The sequence below is a fragment of the Taudactylus pleione genome, unplaced genomic scaffold (assembly GCF_031769625.1).
Source record: "Taudactylus pleione unplaced genomic scaffold, aTauple2 ptg000016l, whole genome shotgun sequence".
Taxonomy (NCBI): Eukaryota; Metazoa; Chordata; class Amphibia; order Anura; family Myobatrachidae; genus Taudactylus; species Taudactylus pleione.
In genome coordinates, this window is record NW_028284418.1 from 15,859,998 (window position 1) to 15,878,117 (window position 18,120).

Sequence of the window (18,120 nt, forward strand, 5' to 3'; positions counted from 1 at the left end):
CCAAAGTCAGGAAAAGCTGAGATAAAATGCAAAAGAAGCCAGGTACATTTAACAAGTAATGATTATATTTGACTTCAAATTTCCTTCATTTAGCGCAACTGATGTATCCAAACAACTTTGAAGTATTATTCAAATGCCTAAAATAGACAGCTGTGAGATTAAAATCCAAAGTGATAGGAAATTTAGAGAAATCGGAATATAAATCCATCAATTTATACCAATGAGTCACGTTGCCAACATTTCCATCTCTAATTGTATGATAAGACCACTCAGTAATTAAATATTAGTTATGATATTACTTCTAATTACTTCATGCCAACTTAATTTTGGCTCATCTTGACAGTTAGCAGATAACATTTTTAAAACATTTGGGAAGTCTCTTGTAACAATGATGAACTGTTGAGTAGCTAGAGGAATCTTCCACCAACAAATTTCAGCTGGGTAATATCCTTTCTAATGGAAAAAAAGAATCAGTTTGACATCAATAACTGGCCTACTTTTTGTATAATAAATATGGCAGCAGAGGGATTTGAACCCACGCCTCCGAAGAGACTGGAGCCTTAACCCAGCGCCTTAGACCGCTCGGCCATGCTACCACATGTGCTTATCATTAGGATAGCTCACAGATCTAGAACATCACAATTAAAGGGTTTTTTGTTTTAAAGTAGTAATTGAAAAGATGTCAGCAAAGGTTAAATGAAAGTTCATTATTAAACATAAAATCGATGAGAAATTCATATTTTTTATTGAATTGCATTTTGTTTATTTTCATTGAAATAACAAAAGAAATTGAGATGCATGAAGTGGTAAAATATTAGTTCTGATAGGGCACATAATTAATTCATGCAAAATTAAAATTTGAATATCTTTACTGTTAGCAGATATCATTATTTTAAAGGTTTGAGAAGACTGTTGCAACTATGATGAACGGTTTAGAACTCGGTGACTAATGCAGGATACTATCACCATCCTTTTTCAGTTGGTTAATATCTGATCAATCATGAATTGATGATAAATTGTTTTGAACTACTGCATGTGACAGCTTAAGGTGTGCTTCCACCAACCAAATGTAGCTTCTTTTATACCTTATCTACTTTAGGAAACCACTTTGATATAAGTCACTGGATCTTCTCCTTTTCAGTTGGTTAATATCTGATCAATCATCAGTTGATGATAAATTGTTTTAAACTACTGCATGTGACAGGTTAAGGTGTGCTTCCACCAACCAAATTTAGCTTCTTTTATACCTTATCTACTTTAGGAAACCACTTTGATATATATCACTGGATCTTCTCCTTGGAGAATAAATATGGCAGCATTGGGATTTGATTCCAACAGCATGAATAGCTCTGTCATCCTACAACCTGCTGTACACTTTAAAATATTTTAGCTCTCATATCTGGAATGTCATTCAAAACTTTACCCAAAGTCAGGAAAAGCTGAGATAAAATGCAAAAGAAGCCAGGTACATTTAACAAGTAATGATTATATTTGACTTCAAATTTCCTTCATTTAGCGCAACTGATGTATCCAAACAACTTTGAAGTATTATTCAAATGCCTAAAATAGACAGCTGTGAGATTAAAATCCAAAGTGATAGGAAAGTTAGAGAAATCGGAATATAAATCCATCAATTTATACCAATGAGTCACGTTGCCAACATTTCCATCTCTAATTGTATGATAAGACCACTCAGTAATTAAATATTAGTTATGATATTACTTCTAATTACTTCATGCCAACTTAATTTTGGCTCATCTTGACTGTTAGCAGATAACATTTTTAAAACATTTGGGAAGTCTCTTGTAACAATGATGAACTGTTGAGTAGCTAGAGGAATCTTCCACCAACAAATTTCAGCTGGGTAATATCCTTTCTAATGGAAAAAAAGAATCAGTTTGACATCAATAACTGGCCTACTCTTTGTATAATAAATATGGCAGCAGAGGGATTTGAACCCACGCCTCCGAAGAGACTGGAGCCTTAATCCAGCGCCTTACACCCCTCGGCCATGCTACCACATGTGCTTATCATTAGGATAGCTCACAGATCTAGAACATCAAAATTAAAGGGTTTTTTGTTTTAAAGTATTAATTGAAAAGATGTCAGCAAAGGTTAAAAGAAAGTTCATTATTAAACATAAAATCGATGAGAATTTCATATTTTTTATTGAATTGCATTTTGTTTATTTTCATTGAAATAATAAAAAGAAATTGAGATGCATGAAGTAGTAAAATATTAGTTCTGATAGGGCACATAATTAGTTCATGCAAAAGTAAAATTTGAATATCTTTACTGTTAGCAGATATCATTATTTTAAAGGTTTGAGAAGACTGTTGCAACTATGATGAACTGTTTAGAACTCGGTGACTAATGCAGGATACTATCACCATCCTTTTTCAGTTGGTTAATATCTGATCAATCATGAATTGATGATAAATTGTTTTGAACTACTGCATGTGACAGCTTAAGGTGTGCTTCCACCAACCAAATGTAGCTTCTTTCATACCTTATATACTTTAGGAAACCACTTTGATATAAGTCACTGGATCTTCTCCTTTTCAGTTGGTTAATATCTGATCAATCATCAGTTGATGATAAATTGTTTTAAACTACTGCATGTGACAGCTTAAGGTGTGCTTACACCAACCAAATTTAGCTTCTTTTATACCTTATCTACTTTAGGAAACCACTTTGGTATATATCAATGGATCTTCTCCTTGGAGAATAAATATGGCAGCAGTGGGATTTGATTCCAGTGGCTTGAATAGCTCTGTCATCCTACAACCTGCTGTACACTTTAAAATATTTTAGCTCTCATATCTGGAATGTCATTCAAAACTTTACCCAAAGTCAGGAAAAGCTGAGATAAAATGCAAAAGAAGCCAGGTACATTTAACAAGTAATGATTATATTTGACTTCAAATTTCCTTCATTTAGCGCAACTGATGTATCCAAACAACTTTGAAGTATTATTCAAATGCCTAAAATAGACAGCTGTGAGATTAAAATCCAAAGTGATAGGAAAGTTAGAGAAATCGGAATATAAATCCATCAATTTATACCAATGAGTCACGTTGCCAACATTTCCATCTCTAATTGTATGATAAGACCACTCAGTAATTAAATATTAGTTATGATATTACTTCTAATTACTTCATGCCAACTTAATTTTGGCTCATCTTGACTGTTAGCAGATAACATTTTTAAAACATTTGGGAAGTCTCTTGTAACAATGATGAACTGTTGAGTAGCTAGAGGAATCTTCCACCAACAAATTTCAGCTGGGTAATATCCTTTCTAATGGAAAAAAAGAATCAGTTTGACATCAATAACTGGCCTACTTTTTGTATAATAAATATGGCAGCAGAGGGATTTGAACCCACGCCTCCGAAGAGACTGGAGCCTTAACCCAGCGCCTTAGACCGCTCGGCCATGCTACCACATGTGCTTATCATTAGGATAGCTCACAGATCTAGAACATCACAATTAAAGGGTTTTTTGTTTTAAAGTAGTAATTGAAAAGATGTCAGCAAAGGTTAAATGAAAGTTCATTATTAAACATAAAATCGATGAGAAATTCATATTTTTTATTGAATTGCATTTTGTTTATTTTCATTGAAATAACAAAAGAAATTGAGATGCATGAAGTGGTAAAATATTAGTTCTGATAGGGCACATAATTAATTCATGCAAAATTAAAATTTGAATATCTTTACTGTTAGCAGATATCATTATTTTTAAGGTTTGAGAAGACTGTTGCAACTATGATGAACGGTTTAGAACTCGGTGACTAATGCAGGATACTATCACCATCCTTTTTCAGTTGGTTAATATCTGATCAATCATGAATTGATGATAAATTGTTTTGAACTACTGCATGTGACAGCTTAAGGTGTGCTTCCACCAACCAAATGTAGCTTCTTTTATACCTTATCTACTTTAGGAAACCACTTTGATATAAGTCACTGGATCTTCTCCTTTTCAGTTGGTTAATATCTGATCAATCATCAGTTGATGATAAATTGTTTTAAACTACTGCATGTGACAGGTTAAGGTGTGCTTCCACCAACCAAATTTAGCTTCTTTTATACCTTATCTACTTTAGGAAACCACTTTGATATATATCACTGGATCTTCTCCTTGGAGAATAAATATGGCAGCATTGGGATTTGATTCCAACAGCATGAATAGCTCTGTCATCCTACAACCTGCTGTACACTTTAAAATATTTTAGCTCTCATATCTGGAATGTCATTCAAAACTTTACCCAAAGTCAGGAAAAGCTGAGATAAAATGCAAAAGAAGCCAGGTACATTTAACAAGTAATGATTATATTTGACTTCAAATTTCCTTCATTTTGCGCAACTGAAGTATCCAAACAACTTTGAAGTATTATTCAAATGCCTAAAATAGACAGCTGTGAGATTAAAATCCAGAGTGATAGAAAAGTTAGAGAAATCGAAATATAAATCCATCAATTTATACCAATGAGTCACGTTGCCAACATTTCCATCTCTAATTGTATGATAAGACAACTCAGTAATTAAATATTAGTGATGATATTACTTCTAGTTACTTCATGCCAACTTAATTTTGGCTCATCTTGACTGTTAGCAGATAACATTTTTAAAACATTTGGGAAATCTCTTGTAACAATGATGAACTGTTGAGTAGCTAGAGGAATCTTCCACCAACAAATTTCAGCTGGGTAATATCCTTTCTAATGGAAAAAAAGAATCAGTTTGACATCAATAACTGGCCTACTCTTTGTATAATAAATATGGCAGCAGAGGGATTTGAACCCACGCCTCCGAAGAGACTGGAGCCTTAATCCAGTGCCTTACACCCCTCGGCCATGCTACCACATGTGCTTATCATTAGGATAGCTCACAGATCTAGAACATCAAAATTAAAGGGTTTTTTGTTTTAAAGTATTAATTGAAAAGATGTCAACAAAGGTTAAAAGAAAGTTCATTATTAAACATAAAATCGATGAGAAATTCATATTTTTTATAGAATTGCATTTTGTTTATTTTCATTGAAATAATAAAAAGAAATTGAGATGCATGAAGTAGTAAAATATTAGTTCTGATAGGGCACATAATTAGTTCATGCAAAAGTAAAATTTGAATATCTTTACTGTTAGCAGATATCATTATTTTAAAGGTTTGAGAAGACTGTTGCAACTATGATGAACTGTTTAGAACTCGGTGACTAATGCAGGATACTATCACCATCCTTTTTCAGTTGGTTAATATCTGATCAATCATGAATTGATGATAAATTGTTTTGAACTACTGCATGTGACAGCTTAAGGTGTGCTTCCACCAACCAAATGTAGCTTCTTTCATACCTTATATACTTTAGGAAACCACTTTGATATAAGTCACTGGATCTTCTCCTTTTCAGTTGGTTAATATCTGATCAATCATCAGTTGATGATAAATTGTTTTAAACTACTGCATGTGACAGCTTAAGGTGTGCTTCCACCAACCAAATTTAGCTTCTTTTATACCTTATCTACTTTAGGAAACCACTTTGGTATATATCAATGGATCTTCTCCTTGGAGAATAAATATGGCAGCAGTGGGATTTGATTCCAGTGGCTTGAATAGCTCTGTCATCCTACAGCCTGCTGTACACTTTAAAATATTTTAGCTCTCATATCTGGAATGTCATTCAAAACTTTACCCAAAGTCAGGAAAAGCTGAGATAAAATGCAAAAGAAGCCAGGTACATTTAACAAGTAATGATTATATTTGACTTCAAATTTCCTTCATTTAGCGCAACTGATGTATCCAAACAACTTTGAAGTATTATTCAAATGCCTAAAATAGACAGCTGTGAGATTAAAATCCAAAGTGATAGGAAAGTTAGAGAAATCAGAATATAAATCCATCAATTTATACCAATGAGTCACGTTGCCAACATTTCCATCTCTAATTGTATGATAAGACCACTCAGTAATTAAATATTAGTTATGATATTACTTCTAATTACTTCATGCCAACTTAATTTTGGCTCATCTTGACTGTTAGCAGATAACATTTTTAAAACATTTGGGAAGTCTCTTGTAACAATGATGAACTGTTGAGTAGCTAGAGGAATCTTCCACCAACAAATTTCAGCTGGGTAATATCCTTTCTAATGGAAAAAAAGAATCAGTTTGACATCAATAACTGGCCTACTTTTTGTATAATAAATATGGCAGCAGAGGGATTTGAACCCACGCCTCCGAAGAGACTGGAGCCTTAACCCAGCGCCTTAGACCGCTCGGCCATGCTACCACATGTGCTTATCATTAGGATAGCTCACAGATCTAGAACATCACAATTAAAGGGTTTTTTGTTTTAAAGTAGTAATTGAAAAGATGTCAGCAAAGGTTAAATGAAAGTTCATTATTAAACATAAAATCGATGAGAAATTCATATTTTTTATTGAATTGCATTTTGTTTATTTTCATTGAAATAACAAAAGAAATTGAGATGCATGAAGTGGTAAAATATTAGTTCTGATAGGGCACATAATTAATTCATGCAAAATTAAAATTTGAATATCTTTACTGTTAGCAGATATCATTATTTTAAAGGTTTGAGAAGACTGTTGCAACTATGATGAACGGTTTAGAACTCGGTGACTAATGCAGGATACTATCACCATCCTTTTTCAGTTGGTTAATATCTGATCAATCATGAATTGATGATAAATTGTTTTGAACTACTGCATGTGACAGCTTAAGGTGTGCTTCCACCAACCAAATGTAGCTTCTTTTATACCTTATCTACTTTAGGAAACCACTTTGATATAAGTCACTGGATCTTCTCCTTTTCAGTTGGTTAATATCTGATCAATCATCAGTTGATGATAAATTGTTTTAAACTACTGCATGTGACAGGTTAAGGTGTGCTTCCACCAACCAAATTTAGCTTCTTTTATACCTTATCTACTTTAGGAAACCACTTTGATATATATCACTGGATCTTCTCCTTGGAGAATAAATATGGCAGCATTGGGATTTGATTCCAACAGCATGAATAGCTCTGTCATCCTACAACCTGCTGTACACTTTAAAATATTTTAGCTCTCATATCTGGAATGTCATTCAAAACTTTACCCAAAGTCAGGAAAAGCTGAGATAAAATGCAAAAGAAGCCAGGTACATTTAACAAGTAATGATTATATTTGACTTCAAATTTCCTTCATTTAGCGCAACTGAAGTATCCAAACAACTTTGAAGTATTATTCAAATGCCTAAAATAGACAGCTGTGAGATTAAAATCCAGAGTGATAGAAAAGTTAGAGAAATCGAAATATAAATCCATCAATTTATACCAATGAGTCACGTTGCCAACATTTCCATCTCTAATTGTATGATAAGACAACTCAGTAATTAAATATTAGTGATGATATTACTTCTAGTTACTTCATGCCAACTTAATTTTGGCTCATCTTGACTGTTAGCAGATAACATTTTTAAAACATTTGGGAAATCTCTTGTAACAATGATGAACTGTTGAGTAGCTAGAGGAATCTTCCACCAACAAATTTCAGCTGGGTAATATCCTTTCTAATGGAAAAAAAGAATCAGTTTGACATCAATAACTGGCCTAATCTTTGTATAATAAATATGGCAGCAGAGGGATTTGAACCCACACCTCCGAAGAGACTGGAGCCTTAATCCAGCGCCTTACACCCCTCGGCCATGCTACCACATGTGCTTATCATTAGGATAACTCACAGATCTAGAACATCAAAATTAAAGGGTTTTTTGTTTTAAAGTATTAATTGAAAAGATGTCAGCAAAGGTTAAAAGAAAGTTCATTATTAAACATAAAATCGATGAGAAATTAGTATTTTTTATAGAACTGCATTTTGTTTATTTTCATTGAAATAATAAAAAGAAATTGAGATGCATGAAGTAGTAAAATATTAGTTCTGATAGGGCACATAATTAGTTCATGCAAAAGTAAAATTTGAATATCTTTACTGTTAGCAGATATCATTATTTTAAAGGTTTGAGAAGACTGTTGCAACTATGATGAACTGTTTAGAACTCGGTGACTAATGCAGGATACTATCACCATCCTTTTTCAGTTGGTTAATATCTGATCAATCATGAATTGATGATAAATTGTTTTGAACTACTGCATGTGACAGCTTAAGGTGTGCTTCCACCAACCAAATGTAGCTTCTTTCATACCTTATATACTTTAGGAAACCACTTTGATATAAGTCACTGGATCTTCTCCTTTTCAGTTGGTTAATATCTGATCAATCATCAGTTGATGATAAATTGTTTTAAACTACTGCATGTGACAGCTTAAGGTGTGCTTCCACCAACCAAATTTAGCTTCTTTTATACCTTATCTACTTTAGGAAACCACTTTGGTATATATCAATGGAGCTTCTCCTTGGAGAATAAATATGGCAGCAGTGGGATTTGATTCCAGTGGCTTGAATAGCTCTGTCATCCTACAACCTGCTGTACACTTTAAAATATTTTAGCTCTCATATCTGGAATGTCATTCAAAACTTTACCCAAAGTCAGGAAAAGCTGAGATAAAATGCAAAAGAAGCCAGGTACATTTAACAAGTAATGATTATATTTGACTTCAAATTTCCTTCATTTAGCGCAACTGATGTATCCAAACAACTTTGAAGTATTATTCAAATGCCTAAAATAGACAGCTGTGAGATTAAAATCCAAAGTGATAGGAAAGTTAGAGAAATCGGAATATAAATCCATCAATTTATACCAATGAGTCAAGTTGCCAACATTTCCATCTCTAATTGTATGATAGGACCACTCAGTAATTAAATATTAGTTATGATATTACTTCTAATTACTTCATGCCAACTTAATTTTGGCTCATCTTGACTGTTAGCAGATAACATTTTTAAAACATTTGGGAAGTCTCTTGTAACAATGATGAACTGTTGAGTAGCTAGAGGAATCTTACACCAACAAATTTCAGCTGGGTAATATCCTTTCTAATGGAAAAAAAGAATCAGTTTGACATCAATAACTGGCCTACTTTTTGTATAATAAATATGGCAGCAGAGGGATTTGAACCCACGCCTCCGAAGAGACTGGAGCCTTAATCCAGCGCCTTACACCCCTCGGCCATGCTACCACATGTGCTTATCATTAGGATAGCTCACAGATCTAGAACATCAAAATTAAAGGGTTTTTTGTTTTAAAGTATTAATTGAAAAGATGTCAGCAAATGTTAAAAGAAAGTTCATTATTAAACATAAAATCGATGAGAAATTCATATTTTTTATTGAATTGCATTTTGTTTATTTTCATTGAAATAATAAAAAGAAATTGAGATGCATGAAGTAGTAAAATATTAGTTCTGATAGGGCACATAATTAGTTCATGCAAAAGTAAAATTTGAATATCTTTACTGTTAGCAGATATCATTATTTTAAAGGTTTGAGAAGACTGTTGCAACTATGATGAACTGTTTAGAACTCGGTGACTAATGCAGGATACTATCACCATCCTTTTTCAGTTGGTTAATATCTGATCAATCATGAATTGATGATAAATTGTTTTGAACTACTGCATGTGACAGCTTAAGGTGTGCTTCCACCAACCAAATGTAGCTTCTTTCATACCTTATATACTTTAGGAAACCACTTTGAAATAAGTCACTGGATCTTCTCCTTTTCAGTTGGTTAATATCTGATCAATCATCAGATGATGATAAATTGTTTTAAACTACTGCATGTGACAGCTTAAGGTGTGCTTCCACCAACCAAATTTAGCTTCTTTTATACCTTATCTACTTTAGGAAACCACTTTGGTATATATCAATGGATCTTCTCCTTGGAGAATAAATATGGCAGCAGTGGGATTTGATTCCAGTGGCTTGAATAGCTCTGTCATCCTACAACCTGCTGTACACTTTAAAATATTTTAGCTCTCATATCTGGAATGTCATTCAAAACTTTACCCAAAGTCAGGAAAAGCTGAGATAAAATGCAAAAGAAGCCAGGTACATTTAACAAGTAATGATTATATTTGACTTCAAATTTCCTTCATTTAGCGCAACTGATGTATCCAAACAACTTTGAAGTATTATTCAAATGCCTAAAATAGACAGCTGTGAGATTAAAATCCAAAGTGATAGGAAAGTTAGAGAAATCGGAATATAAATCCATCAATTTATACCAATGAGTCACGTTGCCAACATTTCCATCTCTAATTGTATGATAAGACCACTCAGTAATTAAATATTAGTTATGATATTACTTCTAATTACTTCATGCCAACTTAATTTTGGCTCATCTTGACTGTTAGCAGATAACATTTTTAAAACATTTGGGAAGTCTCTTGTAACAATGATGAACTGTTGAGTAGCTAGAGGAATCTTCCACCAACAAATTTCAGCTGGGTAATATCCTTTCTAATGGAAAAAAAGAATCAGTTTGACATCAATAACTGGCCTACTTTTTGTATAATAAATATAGCAGCAGAGGGATTTGAACCCACGCCTCCGAAGAGACTGGAGCCTTAATCCAGCGCCGTAGACCGCTCGGCCATGCTACCACATGTGTTATCATTAGGATAGCTCACAGATCTAGAACATCACAATTAAAGGGTTTTTTGTTTTAAAGTAGTAATTGAAAAGATGTCAGCAAAGGTTAAATGAAAGTTCATTATTAAACATAAAATCGATGAGAAATTCATATTTTTTATTGAATTGCATTTTGTTTATTTTCATTGAAATAACAAAAGAAATTGAGATGCATGAAGTGGTAAAATATTAGTTCTGATAGGGCACATAATTAATTCATGCAAAATTAAAATTTGAATATCTTTACTGTTAGCAGATATCATTATTTTAAAGGTTTGAGAAGACTGTTGCAACTATGATGAACGGTTTAGAACTCGGTGACTAATGCAGGATACTATCACCATCCTTTTTCAGTTGTTTAATATCTGATCAATCATGAATTGATGATAAATTGTTTTGAACTACTGCATGTGACAGCTTAAGGTGTGCTTCCACCAACCAAATGTAGCTTCTTTCATACCTTATATACTTTAGGAAACCACTTTGATATAAGTCACTGGATCTTCTCCTTTTCAGTTGGTTAATATCTGATCAATCATCAGTTGATGATAAATTGTTTTAAACTACTGCATGTGACAGCTTAAGGTGTGCTTCCACCAACCAAATTTAGCTTCTTTTATACCTTATCTACTTTAGGAAACCACTTTGGTATATATCAATGGATCTTCTCCTTGGAGAATAAATATGGCAGCAGTGGGATTTGATTCCAGTGGCTTGAATAGCTCTGTCATCCTACAACCTGCTGTACACTTTAAAATATGTTAGCTCTCATATCTGGAATGTCATTCAAAACTTTACCCAAAGTCAGGAAAAGCTGAGATAAAATGCAAAAGAAGCCAGGTACATTTAACAAGTAATGATTATATTTGACTTCAAATTTCCTTCATTTAGCGCAACTGATGTATCCAAACAACTTTGAAGTATTATTCAAATGCCTAAAATAGACAGCTGTGAGATTAAAATCCAAAGTGATAGGAAAGTTAGAGAAATCGGAATATAAATCCATCAATTTATACCAATGAGTCACGTTGCCAACATTTCCATCTCTAATTGTATGATAAGACCACTCAGTAATTAAATATTAGTTATGATATTACTTCTAATTACTTCATGCCAACTTAATTTTGGCTCATCTTGACTGTTAGCAGATAACATTTTTAAAACATTTGGGAAGTCTCTTGTAACAATGATGAACTGTTGAGTAGCTAGAGGAATCTTCCACCAACAAATTTCAGCTGTCCTTTCTAATGGAAAAAAAGAGTCAGTTTGACATCAATAACTGGCCTACTTTTTGTATAATAAATATGGCAGCAGAGGGATTTGAACCCACGCCTCCAAAGAGACTGGAGCCTTAATCCAGCGCCTTAGACCGCTCTGCCATGCTACCACATGTGCTTATCATTAGGATAGCTCACAGATCTAGAACATCACAATTAAAGGGTTTTTTGTTTTAAAGTAGTAATTGAAAAGATGTGAGCAAAGGTTAAATGAAAGTTCATTATTAAACATAAAATCGATGAGAAATTCATATTTTTTATTGAATTGCATTTTGTTTATTTTCATTGAAATAACAAAAGAAATTGAGATGCATGAAGTGGTAAAATATTAGTTCTGATAGGGCACATAATTAATTCATGCAAAATTAAAATTTGAATATCTTTACTGTTAGCAGATATCATTATTTTAAAGGTTTGAGAAGACTGTTGCAACTATGATGAACGGTTTAGAACTCGGTGACTAATGCAGGATACTATCACCATCCTTTTTCAGTTGGTTAATATCTGATCAATCATGAATTGATGATAAATTGTTTTGAACTACTGCATGTGACAGCTTAAGGTGTGCTTCCACCAACCAAATGTAGCTTCTTTTATACCTTATCTACTTTAGGAAACCACTTTGATATAAGTCACTGGATCTTCTCCTTTTCAGTTGGTTAATATCTGATCAATCATCAGTTGATGATAAATTGTTTTAAACTACTGCATGTGACAGGTTAAGGTGTGCTTCCACCAACCAAATTTAGCTTCTTTTATACCTTATCTACTTTAGGAAACCACTTTGATATATATCACTGGATCTTCTCCTTGGAGAATAAATATGGCAGCAGTGGGATTTGATTCCAACAGCTTGAATAGCTCTGTCATCCTACAACCTGCTGTACACTTTAAAATATTTTAGCTCTCATATCTGGAATGTCATTCAAAACTTTACCCAAAGTCAGGAAAAGCTGAGATAAAATGCAAAAGAAGCCAGGTACATTTAACAAGTAATGATTATATTTGACTTCAAATTTCCTTCATTTAGCGCATCTGAAGTATCCAAACAACTTTGAAGTATTATTCAAATGCCTAAAATAGACAGCTGTGAGATTAAAATCCAGAGTGATAGAAAAGTTAGAGAAATCGGAATATAAATCCATCAATTTATACCAATGAGTCACGATGCCAACATTTCCATCTCTAATTGTATGATAAGACAACTCAGTAATTAAATATTAGTGATGATATTACTTCTAGTTACTTCATGCCAACTTAATTTTGGCTCATCTTGACTGTTAGCAGATAACATTTTTAAAACATTTGGGAAGTCTCTTGTAACAATGATGAACTGTTGAGTAGCTAGAGGAATCTTCCACCAACAAATTTCAGCTGGGTAATATCCTTTCTAATGGAAAAAAAGAATCAGTTTGACATCAATAACTGGCCTACTTTTTGTATAATAAATATAGCAGCAGAGGGATTTGAACCCACGCCTCCGAAGAGACTGGAGCCTTAATCCAGCGCCGTAGACCGCTCGGCCATGCTACCACATGTGCTTATCATTAGGATAGCTCACAGATCTAGAACATCACAATTAAAGGGTTTTTTGTTTTAAAGTAGTAATTGAAAAGATGTCAGCAAAGGTTAAATGAAAGTTCATTATTAAACATAAAATCGATGAGAAATTCATATTTTTTATTGAATTGCATTTTGTTTATTTTCATTGAAATAACAAAAGAAATTGAGATGCATGAAGTGGTAAAATATTAGTTCTGATAGGGCACATAATTAATTCATGCAAAATTAAAATTTGAATATCTTTACTGTTAGCAGATATCATTATTTTAAAGGTTTGAGAAGACTGTTGCAACTATGATGAACGGTTTAGAACTCGGTGACTAATGCAGGATACTATCACCATCCTTTTTCAGTTGTTTAATATCTGATCAATCATGAATTGATGATAAATTGTTTTGAACTACTGCATGTGACAGCTTAAGGTGTGCTTCCACCAACCAAATGTAGCTTCTTTCATACCTTATATACTTTAGGAAACCACTTTGATATCAGTCACTGGATCTTCTCCTTTTCAGTTGGTTAATATCTGATCAATCATCAGTTGATGATAAATTGTTTTAAACTACTGCATGTGACAGCTTAAGGTGTGCTTCCACCAACCAAATTTAGCTTCTTTTATACCTTATCTACTTTAGGAAACCACTTTGGTATATATCAATGGATCTTCTCCTTGGAGAATAAATATGGCAGCAGTGGGATTTGATTCCAGTGGCTTGAATAGCTCTGTCATCCTACAACCTGCTGTACACTTTAAAATATGTTAGCTCTCATATCTGGAATGTCATTCAAAACTTTACCCAAAGTCAGGAAAAGCTGAGATAAAATGCAAAAGAAGCCAGGTACATTTAACAAGTAATGATTATATTTGACTTCAAATTTCCTTCATTTAGCGCAACTGATGTATCCAAACAACTTTGAAGTATTATTCAAATGCCTAAAATAGACAGCTGTGAGATTAAAATCCAAAGTGATAGGAAAGTTAGAGAAATCGGAATATAAATCCATCAATTTATACCAATGAGTCACGTTGCCAACATTTCCATCTCTAATTGTATGATAAGACCACTCAGTAATTAAATATTAGTTATGATATTACTTCTAATTACTTCATGCCAACTTAATTTTGGCTCATCTTGACTGTTAGCAGATAACATTTTTAAAACATTTGGGAAGTCTCTTGTAACAATGATGAACTGTTGAGTAGCTAGAGGAATCTTCCACCAACAAATTTCAGCTGTCCTTTCTAATGGAAAAAAAGAATCAGTTTGACATCAATAACTGGCCTACTTTTTGTATAATAAATATGGCAGCAGAGGGATTTGAACCCACGCCTCCAAAGAGACTGGAGCCTTAATCCAGCGCCTTAGACCGCTCTGCCATGCTACCACATGTGCTTATCATTAGGATAGCTCACAGATCTAGAACATCACAATTAAAGGGTTTTTTGTTTTAAAGTAGTAATTGAAAAGATGTGAGCAAAGGTTAAATGAAAGTTCATTATTAAACATAAAATCGATGAGAAATTCATATTTTTTATTGAATTGCATTTTGTTTATTTTCATTGAAATAACAAAAGAAATTGAGATACATGAAGTGGTAAAATATTAGTTCTGATAGGGCACATAATTAATTCATGCAAAATTAAAATTTGAATATCTTTACTGTTAGCAGATATCATTATTTTAAAGGTTTGAGAAGACTGTTGCAACTATGATGAACGGTTTAGAACTCGGTGACTAATGCAGGATACTATCACCATCCTTTTTCAGTTGGTTAATATCTGATCAATCATGAATTGATGATAAATTGTTTTGAACTACTGCATGTGACAGCTTAAGGTGTGCTTCCACCAACCAAATGTAGCTTCTTTTATACCTTATCTACTTTAGGAAACCACTTTGATATAAGTCACTGGATCTTCTCCTTTTCAGTTGGTTAATATCTGATCAATCATCAGTTGATGATAAATTGTTTTAAACTACTGCATGTGACAGGTTAAGGTGTGCTTCCACCAACCAAATTTAGCTTCTTTTATACCTTATCTACTTTAGGAAACCACTTTGATATATATCACTGGATCTTCTCCTTGGAGAATAAATATGGCAGCAGTGGGATTTGATTCCAACAGCTTGAATAGCTCTGTCATCCTACAACCTGCTGTACACTTTAAAATATTTTAGCTCTCATATCTGGAATGTCATTCAAAACTTTACCCAAAGTCAGGAAAAGCTGAGATAAAATGCAAAAGAAGCCAGGTACATTTAACAAGTAATGATTATATTTGACTTCAAATTTCCTTCATTTAGCGCATCTGAAGTATCCAAACAACTTTGAAGTATTATTCAAATGCCTAAAATAGACAGCTGTGAGATTAAAATCCAGAGTGATAGAAAAGTTAGAGAAATCGGAATATAAATCCATCAATTTATACCAATGAGTCACGATGCCAACATTTCCATCTCTAATTGTATGATAAGACAACTCAGTAATTAAATATTAGTGATGATATTACTTCTAGTTACTTCATGCCAACTTAATTTTGGCTCATCTTGACTGTTAGCAGATAACATTTTTAAAACATTTGGGAAGTCTCTTGTAACAATGATGAACTGTTGAGTAGCTAGAGGAATCTTCCACCAACAAATTTCAGCTGGGTAATATCCTTTCTAATGGAAAAAAAGAATCAGTTTGACATCAATAACTGGCCTACTCTTTGTATAATAAATATGGCAGCAGAGGGATTTGAACCCACGCCTCCGAAGAGACTGGAGCCTTAATCCAGCGCCTTACACCCCTCGGCCATGCTACCACATGTGCTTATCATTAGGATAGCTCACAGATCTAGAACATCAAAATTAAAGGGTTTTTTGTTTTAAAGTATTAATTGAAAAGATGTCAGCAAAGGTTAAAAGAAAGTTCATTATTAAACATAAAATCGATGAGAATTTCATATTTTTTATTGAATTGCATTTTGTTTATTTTCATTGAAATAATAAAAAGAAATTGAGATGCATGAAGTAGTAAAATATTAGTTCTGATAGGGCACATAATTAGTTCATGCAAAAGTAAAATTTGAATATCTTTACTGTTAGCAGATATCATTATTTTAAAGGTTTGAGAAGACTGTTGCAACTATGATGAACTGTTTAGAACTCGGTGACTAATGCAGGATACTATCACCATCCTTTTTCAGTTGGTTAATATCTGATCAATCATGAATTGATGATAAATTGTTTTGAACTACTGCATGTGACAGCTTAAGGTGTGCTTCCACCAACCAAATGTAGCTTCTTTCATACCTTATATACTTTAGGAAACCACTTTGATATAAGTCACTGGATCTTCTCCTTTTCAGTTGGTTAATATCTGATCAATCATCAGTTGATGATAAATTGTTTTAAACTACTGCATGTGACAGCTTAAGGTGTGCTTACACCAACCAAATTTAGCTTCTTTTATACCTTATCTACTTTAGGAAACCACTTTGGTATATATCAATGGATCTTCTCCTTGGAGAATAAATATGGCAGCAGTGGGATTTGATTCCAGTGGCTTGAATAGCTCTGTCATCCTACAACCTGCTGTACACTTTAAAATATTTTAGCTCTCATATCTGGAATGTCATTCAAAACTTTACCCAAAGTCAGGAAAAGCTGAGATAAAATGCAAAAGAAGCCAGGTACATTTAACAAGTAATGATTATATTTGACTTCAAATTTCCTTCATTTAGCGCAACTGATGTATCCAAACAACTTTGAAGTATTATTCAAATGCCTAAAATAGACAGCTGTGAGATTAAAATCCAAAGTGATAGGAAAGTTAGAGAAATCGGAATATAAATCCATCAATTTATACCAATGAGTCACGTTGCCAACATTTCCATCTCTAATTGTATGATAAGACCACTCAGTAATTAAATATTAGTTATGATATTACTTCTAATTACTTCATGCCAACTTAATTTTGGCTCATCTTGACTGTTAGCAGATAACATTTTTAAAACATTTGGGAAGTCTCTTGTAACAATGATGAACTGTTGAGTAGCTAGAGGAATCTTCCACCAACAAATTTCAGCTGGGTAATATCCTTTCTAATGGAAAAAAAGAATCAGTTTGACATCAATAACTGGCCTACTTTTTGTATAATAAATATGGCAGCAGAGGGATTTGAACCCACGCCTCCGAAGAGACTTAACCCAGCGCCTTAGACCGCTCGGCCATGCTACCACATGTGCTTATCATTAGGATAGCTCACAGATCTAGAACATCACAATTAAAGGGTTTTTTGTTTTAAAGTAGTAATTGAAAAGATGTCAGCAAAGGTTAAATGAAAGTTCATTATTAAACATAAAATCGATGAGAAATTCATATTTTTTATTGAATTGCATTTTGTTTATTTTCATTGAAATAACAAAAGAAATTGAGATGCATGAAGTGGTAAAATATTAGTTCTGATAGGGCACATAATTAATTCATGCAAAATTAAAATTTGAATATCTTTACTGTTAGCAGATATCATTATTTTTAAGGTTTGAGAAGACTGTTGCAACTATGATGAACGGTTTAGAACTCGGTGACTAATGCAGGATACTATCACCATCCTTTTTCAGTTGGTTAATATCTGATCAATCATGAATTGATGATAAATTGTTTTGAACTACTGCATGTGACAGCTTAAGGTGTGCTTCCACC

At 33.2% G+C, this 18,120-nt stretch overlaps 6 non-coding genes across 6 annotated transcripts; all 6 read right to left on the bottom strand.

Annotated features, from left to right (window-relative positions):
- Window positions 1–1,937: 1,937 nt before the first annotated feature.
- On the bottom strand, window positions 1,938–2,019 carry TRNAL-AAG (transfer RNA leucine (anticodon AAG)). The gene has a single exon. It is a non-coding gene; the product is annotated as a tRNA-Leu (tRNA).
- A 2,765-nt stretch (window positions 2,020–4,784) lies between these two features.
- Window positions 4,785–4,866, bottom strand: TRNAL-AAG (transfer RNA leucine (anticodon AAG)). Its single transcript has one exon. It is a non-coding gene; the product is annotated as a tRNA-Leu (tRNA).
- Window positions 4,867–9,055: 4,189 nt separating this feature from the next.
- Window positions 9,056–9,137, bottom strand: TRNAL-AAG (transfer RNA leucine (anticodon AAG)). The gene has a single exon. It is a non-coding gene; the product is annotated as a tRNA-Leu (tRNA).
- A 2,757-nt stretch (window positions 9,138–11,894) lies between these two features.
- On the bottom strand, window positions 11,895–11,976 carry TRNAL-AAG (transfer RNA leucine (anticodon AAG)). Its single transcript has one exon. It is a non-coding gene; the product is annotated as a tRNA-Leu (tRNA).
- A 2,757-nt stretch (window positions 11,977–14,733) lies between these two features.
- Window positions 14,734–14,815, bottom strand: TRNAL-AAG (transfer RNA leucine (anticodon AAG)). The gene has a single exon. It is a non-coding gene; the product is annotated as a tRNA-Leu (tRNA).
- A 1,341-nt stretch (window positions 14,816–16,156) lies between these two features.
- On the bottom strand, window positions 16,157–16,238 carry TRNAL-AAG (transfer RNA leucine (anticodon AAG)). The gene has a single exon. It is a non-coding gene; the product is annotated as a tRNA-Leu (tRNA).
- Between the last annotated feature and the right edge of the window lie 1,882 nt (window positions 16,239–18,120).